Source organism: Silene latifolia, chromosome Y (assembly GCF_048544455.1).
Source record: "Silene latifolia isolate original U9 population chromosome Y, ASM4854445v1, whole genome shotgun sequence".
Lineage (NCBI taxonomy): Eukaryota > Viridiplantae > Streptophyta > Magnoliopsida > Caryophyllales > Caryophyllaceae > Silene > Silene latifolia.
The window spans coordinates 254,629,888-254,648,364 of record NC_133538.1 but is presented as its reverse complement, the minus strand read 5'-3'; the positions used below and the strand labels follow the sequence as shown (position 1 = coordinate 254,648,364).

Sequence of the window (18,477 nt, the reverse complement as noted above, 5' to 3'; positions counted from 1 at the left end):
CAGCTTCCTACCTCAGACAATAGCACTTTTGAGATTCGTCCATCTTACATCAATTTGGTGGAACGGAATTTATTTGGAGGAGGGGCTACTGAGGACCCTGCAAAACATATGGAGAAATTTGTTACTTACTGTTGTTCCATCCCTCTGACTACTGGGGTGACACAAGATCAAGTGAAGCAGGTACTCTTTCCTTTTTCTCTAAAATATAGTGCTGCAGAGTGGTTGAGAGATTTAGATATGGCGGATGAAAGAATTACTGACTGAAATACTTTTGCTCTTGCTTTCTACAAGAGGTACTTCCCACCTCAGAAAACTAATGCTCTGAAAAGTCAAATTACTAGTTTCAAGCAAGGAGTTGCTGAAGATTTGAATGAAGCATGGATTCGCTTCAAACGGTTGGTCCGTTCAGTTCCCCATCATGGCTTTCAACAGTAGTTTCTTTGCAACTAGTTTTATAACGGGTTGTATGACGTTCATTGTGCGCTGTTAGATTCTTCAGCTAATGGGAGGTTTCAGGATAACACCAATGATAATACCGCGTGGAAGCTAATTGATTAGATTGCCACCCATACTGCTAAGTATGGAAATTCTAGGGGAAGTACACGAGGGAATGGTGGAGATAGTGCTTTTGCGGCACAATTAGAGGCTATTTCTGCCCAAATTGCTAAGATGAAAACTACCCAATCTTTGGGTAATAAGGAGATGGTTCATGCTATGAGTCAACAGGAGGAGTCTTGTGCTAGATGTGGTATAGATGGTCACAATGCAACTGAGTGTTTGAGCATATTGAAGCAGGTTAATGCCTATCAATCTTTTAGGCAAGGTACCCCTTTCTCTAACTTTTACAATGAAAGAATGAAAGAGCATCTTTTCCTTCAATGGTCTAGTCAGAATGTGCAAAATCCGCAGCAGCAACAACCACAGAAGAATACTTATATACCTCCTAATAATCGTGGTAATCAACCACAAGGAGGATATCAAAGGCAATATCAAGGAGGTCAGCAGTTCAATAATCAATATCAACAACCTCCTCAACAAACTCCTCAACAAGCTCTAAACAATGAGATGGCAGAGTTACGAAATCTTTTGTAACAAACTTTGGCTATGCAACAAAAGCAGATGACTCAAATCTCTTAGTTGATTGCCCATAATAAGATGTTGGATACCCATGTGGCTCAGATGACGGATCATAATTCTTCAATATAGCCCGGAACTCTTCCTCCTCAAGGTAAGCAAGCTTATGAGCAAGCTAATGTCATTCAATTGAGGAGCGATACCACATATCAAAATCCGGAGTTGCCAAGTCATGAAGAGGAATTGCCCACTAATGATGATGATATACCCTATATGAATCCTAAGGGATTGGGTAATTTGGAGCTAAGTGACGATGAAAAAGAAGCTGACGAAGTTGAAACACGAGCTGAGAATAAAAGCGAGAAAAAGAAAAAAACGGAACTGTGCTAGTTCCTCGATCGAGTAGCCCTGGGCTCGATCGAGGAACCTCTATGCTCGATCGAGTAACATCAACGCCCAATCGAGGCACCACCCTGGTTGATGAAGGTGTTTAAAAAGTTGATTCTAAAGCGAAGGAAGCCGAGCCGATTACTATTGCACTACCTTTTCCGCATCGTCAACAAAAGTCTAAGCTGGACAAGTAGTTTGGAAAATTTATGGAGGTAGTGAACAACTTACAGGTAAGTTTTCCTTTTACTGAGTTAATTACTCAAGTGCCGGCTTATGCGAAGTTCAAGAGATTTTGACAAGGAAGCGATCCTTTGATGCGGTGGAAACCATTGCTTTTACTCAAAAGTGCAGCGCCGTGTTGCAAGCTAATTCACCACCTAAGCTTAAGGATCCAGGGAGTTTTTGTATCCCTTGTCATATCGGTCATCTTGCTATTAGTAAAGCTCTTTGTGATTTAGGAGCTAGCGTTAGTGTCATGCCTTATTCTATTTGTAAGAAATTAAATATGGGTCAAATGACTGTTACTAATATGACTTTGCAGATGGCTTATCGATCTATTAAACACCCACTAGGTGTTTTGGAGGATGTTCCCGTTCAAGTTGGGAAATTCTTCATTCCCGTTGATTTTGTTGTCTTAGATATGGCTGAGGACAACCAAATTCCTATCATTTTGGGTAGACCATTCCTTCACACAGGGGGCAGTTATAGATGTTAGGCAAGGGAGACTGACTTTAGGTGTGGGGGATGATACAATTGTTTTTAACTTAGAAAAGGCTTTAAAACATCCCATGATAGAAGATACTTATCATAGTATTGATATTGTTGAAAATACTATTGATGAGTGCCATGTTATGTGTTTAAACAGGGATCCTCTGGAGATTGCCCTTGTTTCTGATTCAGCTGCTGAGATGGGTTTATGGAGTCAAGAAGTTGATGAGAATGAGAAATTGCTAACTGGAGAGGAATGACCACAAACTTGTGAGAAAGCGATTTCTAGGGATTCTCTTCGTTCCTTCCGCAATGGCGAGGAACAAGCGAGTCTCGTCTCCGCATAGTACTTCTAAAACAAATAAAAATAATAATTCATCATCTATTACTAACTCTTCTACAAAAATTAGTACTAGTACGACACATAATACAAATCTGAGTGAACCTGTATCACAAGTTTTTCAGGTGGGAAGCTCTTCCACGACTGATCTTCGAGCTTTCAACCTTGATAAGGAATTGGTCTCAATCAATGAGGACAAATCAACTGATGATGAGGAATGGACGGTGGTGAGTAATCGAAGGAAACAGAAGTCTACAAGGTCTGGTAAGCGTCCTTCTCTGAAAATTGACGCCTCTGATGTCAATCCGGAACTGGAATATTGGGCGTCTGCGATTTCGTGCTTTGTCCTTGGTGCTAATCCACCGAGTCTTGTGTTAGGAGGTTTTATCAGACGTATTTGGAACAATTTAGCGATTTCTTCTATTGCTTATCAACCTAATGGTGTCTGTTTAATCCGATTTAAGACAACGGAGGATAAGCAATGTGCTCTTCAGTCAGGTCCTCTCTTCTTTGACAATAAGCCTTTCATTGTCAAGGATTGGACTCCTGGAATGAAGCTTGTTAAGGATAAACCTGTGGCTGTGCCTGTGTGGATTCGTCTGTATGACCTGGACATCAAATATTGGGGTTTGGCCTTACCTAAGAATGTAGGCTTAGTGGGTAAACCAATATGCAGTGATCAGTCTACTAAAAACAAGGAATACTTAGGGTTTGCTCGATACTTGGTTGAGGTTAAGGTGGGAGAGCAGCTGCCTGATGCAATTGAGTTCATTGATGAACATGATATTTGTCAGACGCAGCAGGTTCATTATGAATGGAAGCCAGTCTCCTGTAACCTATGCCATGGAATAGGACATGAGACTGGTCTCTGTAAGAAAAAACCAGTTAAGGCAAAACCTAAGACTGTGCAGCAGGTTTGGAAACCTAAGGTACCCGTCCCCCAAAACGTTTCTGAGAATCTGCCTGTGCCTCAACAGGCCAAGAGCAGGCAGCCTGATGTAGTTCTTCCACAATTGCAGCCACATATGGTAGTCACACCCATGCCATATCAGGGCTCAATGCTAAACTCTTTGACTCCTGCCAGATTCCTCAATAGACTAACCAAGAAAGGGGAGGGGACTTCTTTAGGATCCACTTTTGTTGATGTTCTCAGCTATTCTATAAGGAAGAATCTGTTGAATAGCATGGGAAAGGGACTCTCCTCTCAACATCTCAATGGTTAGCATAGGGTTTTGGAACGTTCGTGGCTTGAATAAAAAGAATAAGCAAGGTGATGTCAGGCGTCTCTTGCATATTAATAATGTAGGATTGTTTGGGTTAGTTGAAACTAAAGTTAGAACCAACAACATCACTTCTGTTCAAGCTGGTTTAGGGAATAAGTGGAAATTTCTCAATAATAATGATATCCATGAGAGTGGTAGGATCTGGCTCCTCTGGGATCCTAGTCTGTTTCATGTAATTCTGATTATGAAGGATAAACATGCTATTCATGTTTCTGTTGATCACTTACAGTCTGGCTACTCTTGGACCTGCTCCATTATCTATGGATGTAACAAAGACTCTGAGAGAACTAGTCTGTGGCAGTCCATTCTCCAGTGCAAATCCATTGTTCATGGCCCTTGGCTTCTCGTGGGGGACTTTAACAATGTACTTCACATAGGGGAACGTATTGGCTCTGAGGTGACCTTAGCTGAGATCAGAGATTTTCAACAGTGTGTGGATAGTTGTGGGCTTTATGACCTTGTGAACCAAGGTGCTTATTACACCTGGAACAACAAACAAGAAGAGAATAAGCGTGTTTTTAGCAGAATTGATAGGGTTCTAGCTAATGATCTGTGGATTGACAGTGGCCCCTCAGGAATTGCTTCCTTTTTACCTGAGGGACTCTTTGATCACACCCCTTGCATCATTAGGCTGTGGGATGAGACTGATAGGGTACCTTCTTGTTTCAAATATTTTAATATGTGGGGCAAGGATGAGAGGTTTCACAGCACTGTCATGGATGTTTGGCAGCAACATATCAGAGGATGCAAGAGTTTCCAGGTAGTTAAGAAGCTTAAAATGCTCAAATACCCTCTTAGACAACCGAATAAAGAGGGATTTGGGGACATTATTAACACTGCTAAGGTGGCTCACCTCCTGCTTGAGGACATTCAGAAAAAGCTCCATCAGGACCCTCAGAATGCCTTATTGCAGAATGAGGAAAGAGATGCTGCTAAATCCTACAAGGAACTCAGTGAGGCTAGGGATATGTTTTTGAATCAAAAAGCTAAAGTTCAATGGATGAAATGCAATGATGAGAACACACAGTTCTTTCATAGCTCTATAAAAGCTAGGAGAGCTCTTAACAAAATTCTGTCCATCAAGGATCAGAATGGGGTTCTATGCTCTGTTAACAAGACCATTGAGAATGCCTTCTTGACTTATTATAAAGATCTCCTGGGAAGTTCTAAAGAGGTTACTAGGGTTAACTTGGGGGTTGTGAGAAGAGGCAAATGTATCAACCATCAACAAGCTAATGCCATGATCCAGAGGATCTCTGATGATGAAATCAAGGAGGCTCTCTTTGCTATTCCCATTGATAAGGCTCCTGGCCCGGATGGTTATACTTCTTGCTTCTTCAAAGACTCTTTTGATATCAATGGTAAAGATGTTCTTCTTGCTGTACATGAATTTTTTGAGAATGGCAAGTTACTGCAGCAGTTAAACTCTACAATGGTGACCCTGATTCCTAAAAAAGATCTCCCTGAGACTGTCATGGATTTCAGGCCCATTTCTTGTTGCAATGTTATATACAAATGCATCTCCAAAATCATCTGTGCTAGACTGTCTAAGATCATACCTGATATTGTCATCCCTAATCAGAGCGCTTTAATACATGGGAGAGAGATTGTTGACAATATCCTCATTTGCCAAGACTTGATGAGGCTTTATAACAGGAAGCAATGCTCCCCTCGAGTTCTGATGAAAATTGACCTTAGGAAAGCCTATGACTCTATTGAATGGAATTTTGTTGAAGACATGCTCATTGCCCTGAAATTCCCCTCTCTTATAATCACTTGGATTATGCAGTGTGTTTCTACTCCCTCCTACACACTGTCTTTGAATGGCTCTCAATTTGGTTACTTCAAAGGGAGAAGGGGCTTGAGACAAGGGGACCCCTTATCTCCCCTTCTTTTCACCTTATGCTTAGAGTACTTTACTAGAATCATTGATGTGGTGACACTCAGACCTGACTTTCAGTATCATGCTTTGTGTAGAGCTTTAGGCCTCTGTCATCTTGCTTTTGCAGATGACTTGTTACTCTTCTGCAAAGGGAATGCTGGCTCTGTCAAAATTCTCATGAGGGTTATGCTTACTTTTTCTTTTGCCTATGGCCTCACCATTAATTCCAACAAGTCTGATGTGTACATGAATGGAGTACCTGATCCTGAGGTTGCTCACATACTGAATATCACTGGTTTTAAGCAAGGAAGCTTTCCTTTCAGGTACTTGGGAATTGACATTTCCTACAAGCGGCTTACTAACTATCAATGTAATAAGCTAGTGGACAAAATGGTGCTTAGAATCACGAGTTGGGGGGCTAAAAAGCTTAGCTATGCTGGGAGATTAATCCTTGTTAAAACAGTGCTATCACAGCTTCACTGTTATTGGGCTCGTATTTTTCTCCTCCCTAAGGGCATCATCAACAGAGTGACCATCATTTGCAGGAACTACCTATGGTCAGGTGATAATGAGTACCATAAAGTCCCTGCAGTGTCTTAGAAGAGCTGCTGCCAGGATAAAGCTAAAGGAGGTCTGGGAATTGCTGATTGCTTCTTCTGGAATGAGGCCAGCATTGCCAAATACACCTGGTGGATTGCTAATAAGAAGGACAGCCTCTGGGTGAGATGGATGCATCATATTTACATCAAGCAGGCTGACTGGTGGACTTACTCTCCCTCTGTTAATTCCAGTTGGGTGTGGCGTCAAATCTGCAAGGTCAAAGATAAACTGAAATTGGTTATAAATGTCCAACACTGGGTTCAGAAGCCTTTCACTACTCAGCAGACTTATGATTGCTTGATGTCTGCTGGAGTGCAGGTGCCTTGGCAGCCTTTTGTTTGGAATCGTCTTTGCCTTCCTAAAGTTAACTTCATCTCTTGGCTCTTTGCTAAGAATAGGGTGCTTACTAAGCAGCGGCTTCTCAGATTTGGGGTTGTTTCTGATGGCTTGTGTAGCATTTGTGCTGCATGACCAGAATCTCAGGACCACTTATTTTTTGACTGTTAGTTTAGCAGGAATTGCTTGTAGTTGGTGAGTACTTGGCTGGGACTTAATTGGATTAGCTTTTCCTTGGAAGATATGCTGCATTGGAAGTTCAGAAGCTTGTTGAAGAAACAGGTTGTCATGGCTGGTATTGCAAGTTTGATTTACAATATATGGGTATGTAGGAACTCTGGAAAACATGATGGGTGCATTCCTAGACCACATAGAGTATTGCAGCAGGTTCAAAGTATGGTAAAGTTCAGATTGCAAGTGATCCAATCAGAAGCAAAGCTACTCAAAAGCCGTCCCTGGCTAGAAGCTAGGAACCTTCTTATATGCTAATGTGAGAGATTTGTAGCGAGTTTGATTGTATTGTGAGATATGTATTCTACTGTGTTGATGGGTCTTATAACTTGTTTGATTATTGAGCTTAATGAGAATTTCACATTCTACCAAAAAAAAAAAAACAAAAGGTATACAGTTCAGGTATCCCACCTAAGGTTACCGAGGTAAAGAAACTCGAACTTAAACCCCTTCCCTCTCATCTTAAGTATGAGTTTCTAGATGACAGTGAAATGAACCCAGTAATTGTCAATGCTAGCCTAACTGAAGGCCAACTTTCTACTATGTTGAATACTTTGAAAACTCATAAAAAGGCCATTGGGTATAGCATTGATGATTTACAAGGTATTAGTCCTAACTTTTGTATGCATCGTATTCACTTGGAAGAAGGCCACAAGCCTAGTGCATAGGGTCAGAGACGACTAAATTCTCCAATGCAGGAGGTGGCAAGGAAAGAGGTACATAAATTACTTGATGCTGGCATTATTTTCTCTATATCTGATTCTAAATGGGTTAGTCCTGTCTAAGTTGTACCTAAGAAGGGAGGTACTACAGTAGTAAAGAATGATAAAAATGAATTAATTGCTATTAGACTTGTTACAGGTTGGAGGATGTGTATTGATTATAGGAAGTTGAACACAGCTACTAAGAAAGACCATTTTCCACTTCCTTATATTGACCAAATGTTAGAGAGATTAGCATGCCATAGTTATTTCTATTACCTAGATGGCTACTCCGGTTTCTTTCAGATACCCATTCATCCTGACGATCAGGAAAAGACTACTTTCACATGTCCATATGGTGTATTTTCTTATAGGAGGATGCCTTTTGGTTTATGTAATGCCCCAGCTACGTTTTAGCGTTGTATGATGGCCATATTTTATGATTACATAGAGTCTATTATGGAAGTCTTTATGGATGATTTCAGTGTTTATGATACTGAGTTTGATGTTTGCTTGAGAAGCTTGACTAAGGTTTTGCAGGGTTGTGAGGAGAGCAATCTTGTGCTCAACTGGGAGAAGTGCAACTTCATGGTTACTGAAGGGGTGGTACTTGGTCATGTGGTGTCAGGTTAAGGTATCTAAGTGGATAAAGCTAAGGTTGAGGCAATTAAGCAACTACCGTACCCGGTTAATGTTAAGAGTGTGCGTAGTTTTCTTGGTCATGCAGGGTTCTATCGCCGCTTTATTAAGGATTTTTCAAAAATTGCTCAACCTCTAACTCGGCTGCTTCATAAAGATACACCTTTTGTGTTTACTGATGAGTGTGTTAAGTCTTTTGACAGGATTAAACAAGATCTTATCTCAGCTCCTATAATCCGATCTCCGGATTGGAGCCTTCCTTTTGAGATTATGTGTGATGCCATTGAATATGCAGTTGGAGCTGTTCAAGGGCAAAGAAAAGATAAGGTGTTGCATGCTATTTACTATGAAAGTAAGACTCTTGATGATGCGCAGATCAACTATGCTACTACGGAGAAGGAGCTTCTTGCAGTTGTCTATTCTTTAGACAAACTTAGAGCCTATCTTGTTGGTTCTAAAGTTATAGTTCATACTGACCATGCACCATTAAAGTATCTTTTAATTAAACAAGAAGCTAAACCACAACTTATTAGATGGATTTTATTATTGCAAGAATTTGATTTAGAAATTCATGATAAGTCTGGTGCTTAGAATATTGTTGCAGATCATTTGTCTAGATTTAGATTTGCAAGAAGAGAGATTTTGCCTATTGATGACTCTTTTCCGGATGACCATCTTCTAGCTATTGCTGCAAACACTCCATGGTTTGCAGACTATGCCAATTACTTGGTTGGAGGTATTCTTCCTCTTGACTTGTCTTATCAGTAGAAGAATAGATTTATGCATGATGTCAAGTGGTACTTCTGGGATGATCCATACTTGTTCCGGGAGTGCGCAGTCGGTATTTACAAATCATGTATTCCTGAGGGTGAGGTACATGCCATCCTTTCTCATTGTCACTCTTGTTCTTATGGTGGTCATCATGGTCCTTCTAGGACATTTGATAAGGTAACGCAATCGGGTTTCTTTGCGCCTACTATCTTGAAAGATGCTACTACTTTTGTCCGTTCTTGTGATGCGTATCGAAGAACGGGTAATATTTCGCAAAGGCATGAGATGCCTCAAACTGGAATCTCAGAGGTGGAGATTTTTGATGTTTGGGGTATTGACTACCAAGGGCCATTCCCTACTTCTCATGGGAATCAATATATATAAGTAGCCGTAGATTATGTTTCTAAATAGGTGGAGGCAATTGTCACCCCCACTTGTTATGCTAAATCTGTTGTTAAGTTGTTTAAAAAATCATCTTTCCACGGTTTGGAGTGCCTCGCGCGGTGATTAGTGATGGAGAAAAGCATTTCAATGAGCGTCATCTTAATTCCTTATTGAAGAAATATGGCGTTACGCACCGTAGAGGATTGGCATATCATCCTCAAACCAGTGGACAAGTAGAGATTTCCAACAAAGAGTTGAAACAAATCTTGGAGAAGGTAGTGAGCAAGAATAGAAAAGATTGGAGTCGGAAGCATGATGACACCTTATGGGCTTACCGTACTGCATACAAGACGCCGATTGGAGCATCACCTTACCGATTAGTCTATGGCAAATCTTGCCATTTACCTGTGGAGCTTGAGTACAAGGCTATGTCGGCCATAAAGGAGCTTAATATGGATCCCTCACTGGCGGGTGAGAAAAGATTGATGCAGTTGAATGAGCTTGATGAGTTTCGACTGCATGCCTATGATAGTGCTCACGTATACAAGGAACGAACGAAGAAGTGGCATGACAATCATATTTTTCAAAGGGAGTTTCATGTTAGTGAAAAGGTATTGCTATTTAACTCTCGTTTGCGTTTATTCCCAGGTAAGCTAAGGAGTAGATGGTCTGGACCGTTCACAGTTGTTGAGGTGAACAAATTTGGGTCAGTTACACTGCAAACTGACAAAGGTGAGACTTTCGAAGTGAATGGGCAACGATTGAAAACTTACTATGAAGGTGCTCATATTGGGGTAATAGAGGCCGTTGACCTCTTTGCCATTGATTTCTCTTACTGATGAGGTAATACGGTCGCGCGGGACCGCTTAAACTAGCGCTACCGAGAGGCATCTCGGAATTTGTATTGTAATATTTTGTAATTTAGGAATTTAAATTTCATTAATCGTATTTTAATTAAGTTGTTTCAATGTTTTGAGTGATGTGAGGGAGAGAATTTAATGAATTTCAAGTATTTTTGCAGCTCATGACGGATTCCAAAGACGATACGTTAACGAATTTGTGAGAAAGAGGCTGACATTTGGTGCCTCGATAGAGTAAGGGGTAGGCTCGTTTGAGGAACCACCTTGCTCGATCAACTGACGATTGGGCTCGATCAAGGAACCAATAACTGAGTTAAAATAGTCAAATGTCGAAAGTTGGCGTTTTTGGATTTTGGTGCCTCGATCGAGTAGAGGGTAGGCTCGATCGAGGAACCATGACTGAACCGGGTTCCGTGTTTTTCTCAGCCGATTTTTCGTATTTAATTCCTAATATTTGTTCTATTCTTTTGTTCATCCGTCATTCATACTCCCTCATTCTCTCATTATTCCCCCTATTCTCATCCCTCATTCTTCATATCATCATCAAACTTTCATCAATATCTGTGTTAAGTTGCTTGCTAGTGATTTAAATCACTCCTTTGTGCTTATTTGTGAATTTCATTGGTTATATTTGCTCAAGTAAGTCCCGTTTTCCCCCTTATTTGGTCCGAAATTTTGCTCTTTTCTTGCTTAAATCTTGTGTTTATTGCCTTAAATCTTCCATTGCTTATATACAATTGTTATTTCCTTGCTTATTAGCCATTTGTTTGATGAATTAATAGCCTAATTTGCAAATTTGGGAATTAGGGTTCATAAAATTCGGGTTGTTGTTTAGTATTAAATTGGTTAGAAATTGTGTTTATATGTTTGGAATCTTCCCTTTTTGTTATATAATTGCAATTCCCTTGCCTTTGAGATGGTTTATGTGTGATTTTCTGCCTCAAAATCGAATTTTTCGACTCATGTGGTCTTAAAAACGTGGACTGTTTTGGGCAATTAAATTGGTTTGTGATTGTATACTTGTCTTTTTACAGATATGTCAATTAGTGGAAAAGGTACCAAGAGGCCACGAGAGAGGCGCGCTCTCGTTCATCAGCCGGAGGTAGTGGTGTCTTCCGAGGAGGAAAAGGAGGAGTTACTACCTATTGACGAGTTTCCTTTTGTTGAGTTTCGGGACAAGGAGCAAAGGGACAGATTTGTGGTATTAATGGCTAAGAATATGCTTCCAACTCGGTGTGTCGATCGTAAGATTTTGCGAATTTTTAAAATTGATGATATCATCCTTGGCTTGTTTGTTGAAGTTGGGTTACAGGGTCTCTTTCTTTTGCACGAACTATCTTATCGTGCCTTGACTCTTGAATTTCTTGGTTCATATGTCTACTTTCCCAAGCAACATTTGATTCGGTTTAGATTACTTAATGTTGAGTGGTCTTTGACTTTTGATAGAGTTTCTGAGATCTTAGGCATTGATAAACATACTGATGGGGACTTATATAATGGTGCTGGGTTGTCTGCTATTCAATATTTTTCATTGTTTACGGGTTTTGTGGATACATATGTGAGTTCCATGGCATTACTTGACGTACAACATGTCTATCTTAGGCTCTTTTTGCGGTACTTGAGTTATTTGTTATATGGGAGGCATGATAGGAGTAAGGCAACATCCTTAGAGGTCTTGATCTTGGCTAGTTACCTGAACCTCTTTCAGGAAGTGCCTTTCCAGTTCTCTCCAACAACACTTGTATGCCAGGCCCTTGACCGCATGACTGGGAAACATGGGGATTTAGATTGCGGGGCCATTGTTACTCGGATTGTTGGGGTTTTATGTGATTTTGAGGGAGATGATCCCTATAAGCCTATGGAGGACCCTGAGCCTTTGGTCGATCATGATTATCTACGCTATGGCATTTCTTATATTGATGTTATTAGTGGAAAGGACCATTATTGGAAGGTGAGAGATCACTATTATATGCTTCTGCCTAACGATCACTTGTCAGAGATCGCACCCTTAGAGTAGAGTGAGACTAGGCTGAGACCTGCACCTGTCACCTATCTGATTCCAGATGAGCTTCTGGTTACTTTACCTGGTTCTAGTACTACAGCTACTACTAGAGGGCGTCGTAGACAACGTCGTACACCTCCCAGTCACTTGCCTGGTTCTTACCAGCCCCAGCCTTCTGGTCCTTCTGTTGCACCCATTCCCCACTTTGGTTGCAGCTTTGCCCAGTTGTTGAGAGAGAAGTGAGGGTTCATGAGGGTACCAACAACGCCTTGACACAGCGGCGTTTGTGGGAGTAGATGGAGGCCACTACTATTTTTGGGGGAGGTCAGTACACTGGTACTACTCCGAGTTTCTACACTATACACATGGGGATGAAAGTCGTGTTTTCCATCTCTACGGTGTGATTCCTGCAAAGTACGGGCAGCTTAGTACGGAGTATGGTGCTCTGGGTCGACCATTTTATACTCCCGTTCGTCCTAATCAGCCTACCAGTGTCTCTCTAGAGGATGTTGGTATTCCTATTTATCAGAGAGGGCCATTTGGCCAGTTTGCAGCTTCTAGTTCTGCTGCAGTAGCTGTTCTTGGAGGTGGTCGTGCTAGAGGTCGTGGTAGATGTGGTGGCCGTGCTAGAGGCCGTGGGGGCCGTGTTCACGATCCTGAGTTGCTGGCCATGTTTGAGGAGATTGATGGCTTTGATGATGCCAACCTTGATGATGATGATGGAGCGCAGTAGTGACAGCTGGTCACTACATCCCTCCATTTCAAGCTGGTTTAGGGGAGCTTTTTGCTACACAGCCGGTACTATCCTTCCTTGTATTTAATTATTGTATTTCTTATTTCCCTCTTCCCTTTGTTAGTAGTGTCCTTTAGGTTGCTGGATTTTCTGTGTGATTGCTATGCTGTAGGCGTCACAATGAGGACACTATGACATTTAGGTTTGAGGGAGAGTATTTAATTCTGTTGTGTGATTTATTTCATTTGTGTGATTTATTTCAGTTGTGTGTTTTATTTATTGTTGCGTGCTCTAAAATTAAAAAATCCATAAAAATTGAAAAATTTATAGAATACAAAAACATGTTTTGATTTATTTTAGGTCGAGTCTTGGTGAATTGTTTAGCAATGATGATAATTTGATTTGTCTTTGCATTCGAATCCCATTAAATTATCCATGTACATTGTTTTGACATGTTAGCTATGATAAACAAAGCTTATAACTCAAGTCTTGACCGTCACAATATGCCTTATGCCGAGTAAATTTGACAATATTATGTTGGTAAACCACTTAAATTTCTGAGGTCTTTAGAGCTTCCTAGGCCAGGAACATTAATAAACTGGTCTCATTTATTACTTAGGCTAAAGAGTGTGGTCTCCTTGTGGAATATGTAATATCAAACTGCATAAGTGTGACATTAGTTTCTTAGCTTTTTGCGCATTCATATGACTAAGTACATGAGGAAAGGCAGTTCTTACTGTTTAAATATGCCATACATTACCTTGTTTTGTTAGCCCGTTTGAACCTTGTAGCCATTTCATATCCTATTTCATAGCTACAATCTAGAATTTGCCTACCTTTTTTTTTCAATCGCAGATTGCTTGAGTCTTATGTTATTTTAGCTACTTTGGTTGGGATTGGGACATTTATGTCATGTGGGTTGTAGCTTTAATTTTGTTAGCAATTGCGTTGATCTCCTATCTTGAAAAAAAAGAAGAGAATTAAGCAAAGAAAAAAAATATAAATAGAAAATTCCGAAAAAAAGAAAAAAAAAGAAAAGAATTGCTTCATTGGTCTTGTTAGGAGATCATAAGTGGTTTATACTAGATTCTAATGCACTTTTGGAGAGTCTTTATATTCTCTCATATTTTGTCAAAGTTGAGATGATTTCTCTAGTTGGGATGGTTGTGATTATTATTAATAGATTTGGTTATTGGTTTAGCACTGCGACTACCGTCTTAGCCTCACATATCCATACGTGTTTTGGCACAAACCACTTCTATACCCTTGCCCATTTACCACCCTATTGTCCTTGATAAATGTACTTGGACTTTATTGTGGATGCGTACTAGCTGGAGAAATGTCTATCACATTAGATTGCATGCATGTTTCATAAGTTAAGTGAGTGACTTTATTTTTCTATCTTACATATATCTCACCCCTTATGAGTTCATGAGTAAAACTGCGAGAATCCAACTAAATTGTCTTGCAAGATTGAAAAGTATTTGGCTGAGTCTCGGTATCATGTCATATCTTGACTTGAGCTGCGTTAATCTATTACCCGTGCCTTTGAATTTATTTTATTGGCACAATCATTTGGTCATTACTTTGTTATGGATATGGGTAGCTGGAATTTGTATGTGCCTTAACATTTGCTATGAGTTATTCATTCACCATTTGTATGTTTGTCTTTTGTATGGTTTGATTGCTTTGCTTAGCGACAAGCAAAGGTTTGGTTTGGGGGAGTTTGATGTATCACTTTTATATACGCTTTTATAACTCCTTTTATGTTGATTTATATACCGTTTTTGTGCCTTTTATATCATTTATATGCAGAAATGACGCATTATGAGGTGAATCGAGTTAAGATGAGTATTGCGGTTATGGCATAGTAGAATACACGAAGCATGGCACGAGAAACGAGAAGACTTGAAGACGAGAAGAGAAGTAAAGAAGAAATCAAGCTGGGAATTCTGGTTCCTCGATCGAGTAGAAAGTGGGCTCGATCGAGTAACCTTCCTCGATTGAGTAGAGTTAAGGCTCGATCGAGGAACCTCCTTGATAGACTTATTTCCGTATTTTCCTAAAACACGTCTTATTTGTATTATATATTCTACACTCGTAGGATTTATGTTTTTTACGCTTTTTATTACTTTTGTACGGCTGGAAACTTACTAAGGTATTCATACTTTGTTCTTAATCTTTCCTTGTTAATTGTTAAGGTACTAATCATTCTTCATTAATTAATCATTCAAGTTTTATGTTTTTTATTGATTGTTATTATTTCATGTCTTCAATTATGTTGTCATCCATCTTTATTGTTGTTGTTGAATTCAATATGAGTAGCTAAATTCTTCATCTAGAATGAAGGGGATCTAGGTTAATTAGAAAGGGGAATATTAATTTATTGTTTCGTTTGATTATTGTTCTTATTTTAGTTCTTTGATTTAGGCCTGAATTGATAATTAGTGTAGTGAATTAATACTTTCACCAACAGGGTTAGAATTAATATAGGTTGCGATAATTAAATAGATTGTGTTTAATATTAGCGATTGCATGTTAGACTTAATCTAAAGGACATAATAGAATTATCCAATCTTGTGACCTTAGATAATTTGATTGACCTAGCAATTGATTAAGAAACCCCATATAATTGACCTAGTAAACCGGAATCCTAGACTCTTTAATATTATTCTTAATCACCTTTTAATTACATACTATTAGTTGGTAGAAAACAAACAAATCCGATTTTGCCTCATTCTTCCCATGTTTTGGACCATGTTATGCATGATCTAGCATGTTATAGTCATGAAAAAAATGAAAACATGATAAAAGAAAATTTTTACACCCGCATACTTACATGCTAGGCTTATGGCGAGAAATCGACGTAAGTGTATCAACTCGTTTGGTCGGGAAACTCGGTTTAAAACCGTTTTGGTAAGTAAAAAGAGTGTTTTGTTTAGTTTAGTGATGGTGTAGTTGTCGAGATGGTCGGTCAAGTGGTTTAATGCACGATGACGGTAGCAAACAATGTGTAAGGCTTGTGTTTACGATCGGTAGGTCGTAAACACGTGTCGGATTGTGACTTAGGAAGTCTAGTCGAGAATTTTAAGGGAGAAAAGAAGGGGCGGACACTCGCGTAACTCTCAAATGGTTGCATTTGAGGGGTATTTATAAGAAATTGAGTGGTTGTGTGAGTTTTGAGCGACGTGGCCACCTGGGCTACTCAAAGAGGCGCGAGCCATGTAGCACGTCTTCGAGGTGTCTTGTCGCTTTCACACAAGTGCAATTAGGATTTGTTCTATCCTAGGATTTGGATGAACATGTTTGGTACTTGACTATGTAAGATTCCAGGAAATGTTAACATAGTAGCATTTGAATGGTTTTGTTTTTTGTGTTTGACTCGGTTTGACTCGTTGTTGGAGTCGGGATTTGAATTTTTGAGTCGGTTTTTGGTCCGTTGTCGGTTTTGACTCTAGTGAGTGTCATTGCGACCCCGTCATCATGCATTAAACACTCCAGGTACTTTTGAAAAGTTTTGAAATGTTTTATTTCCGAAATCGTTTTCAGTTTTCTGACGTAAAGTTGTACACAAACTGTCGATCAAACGCTGCGATTCCTAAGCATGTTGTAGTCCGATAATCATCGGGTGTTTGTTGGAGTCTCAGCTGATACTGGGTATCCACAGAGCCCCCATTTTGACTGAGGCTTAGACAGGGCAAAAGTCAAAGTAAAGCCCCCAGGTCAATCGAAGATTACAACCTGGAGACCCAAGCAACGTCGAGGCAGCTCGAAAGGATTCGGGCCAAGGACCTGCCGTCGGGAAGGGCGACGCCAAGGTGACTCGAGGGTATGAGCCAAGGACCTATCATCAGGAACAATTTAGAGTCTGTCGACTATCCATGCGGGTCTTTTAAAGTCCGTTAGACTATGTACAAAGGCTCGCCAGCCATGAGAAGGAGTCATACCTGAGGCATCTACGGGATATGTCCTTGAGTTGTGTCTTGATTGCGGACAAAGGTTCATCAGCTGCAATGCGTATATGAAGGGGTTCGCCAGCCGCTGCACGTTGTAAGGCTCGCCAGCCATTGTGAAGGGTCGGTTGATCGACCTTGAAAATAGCTGCGTTGGGTGGGCTTGTTTTGAAATAGTGGGCTTCGTGAAAAAGCTCCCAATTGGGGAATTTCGGTGTTTGTGTTGAACGTTTGAGAGGATAACGGGTTTGGGATCCCGCTTCCTACTTGTTTTTGACAAGTGGGGCTTGTGACGCCGCCGTGGAAATAGCGAATTTTGAATTTCACTATTATTGTTTTTGAAGTGACGGTTTATGTTGCCTCCGTTGACATTTGAAGAAATAGTGAATTTGAATTTTCACTATTGTCGTTTTTGAAGTGAAATGGCGGTTTTGGTCGCCGTTTGTTTGAATTTTGAAGAAATAGTGAATTTTGAATTTTCACTATTATTTTTGATGTGACGATTTTAATTGTCGTCGTTTGAAATTTGAAGGAATAGTGAATTTTAAATTTTCACTATTATTTTTGAAGTGAAATGGCGGTCTTGGTCGCCTTTGTTGAAGTTTGATAGTTTATGTAGGGAAATTGGGCCCAAGCTCAAAATTCCGCGGGAAAAGTAAGAGGGAAGCCCCATTTAGGCGCGAGCACCTTGGCAAGGGAAGGATGCTTTCCTTTTTTCTGTTAAAGATGCGAGAATGGGAAGCTCCCCATTCTCACTTCGTCTACCTCACACAAACTCGAAAACCCGCGAAAAATCGCCATTGTTGGTCTTCTTGCTTGCTTGAGTTCGTGCCATTATCAGCATGTCATTTCAAGGTATGTAATTCCTCTTGAATCCATTTGAACTTGTTGGTCTTTTTCGTTGATTGAATTAGGGCGAAATATTACCCCCTCCAAATCGATTTGGGCGTTTTTGATTGAGGCAATTTAGAGTGAAATTGATGATTACATTAGGTTAGAAACCTGTTTAGAAGTATAGGGGTGCTTTTAGTTTGCATTTTGGTCGCCGTTTCCATCCCCTATGCTCAAAAAACGTGAGTGAGGCGAAGAAAACGTCTCATTTCACAATGTCAAGTTTATTTGCTTGAGTTGTGTGCCCCACTAGGTTGCATTGTAGTCGGGGAAGACCGTGTTTCCCATTTCTAACCTTTGTTGGGTATTGTGGGCAAAATTGAAATGTTTGCCTTTTGTGACGGTCTTATGTCTGACAAAATAAGCGTCTGTTTGGGCTTGAATTGAGTCAGTTTGCTTTGACATCGACCTTATTGGTAGTTTAGGCCGCTTTAAGAAGTGGAAAAATCACGTTGCCTGGTTGTGGTCGTTTTTTGAAATTTTGACCTGTTTGCGCCGAAATTGGCGTAGAAATTGCCTTTTCGAGCCGTAGAAAATACCCCATTGCATCGGGAATGTATTTTGGTTGTTGGTCGGCCTCGTGTGGGTCTTGTGGTGCTGTTTTTGTTGTTGTTGTTTTGACTCGTCTTTTGCTTGAAAAGAAGGGCGAGTCGTTTTTTGTGCGTTTTTTTGTAGATTGTTTTGTTTGGTTGGGTTTGG

The 18,477-nt window shown here is 40.2% G+C and overlaps 1 non-coding gene across 1 annotated transcript; it reads right to left on the bottom strand.

Moving 5' to 3' along the window:
* Positions 1–316: 316 nt before the first annotated feature.
* LOC141636076 (small nucleolar RNA R71) lies at positions 317–425 on the bottom strand. The gene has a single exon (XR_012540714.1). It is a non-coding gene; the product is annotated as a small nucleolar RNA R71 (small nucleolar RNA).
* Between the last annotated feature and the right edge of the window lie 18,052 nt (positions 426–18,477).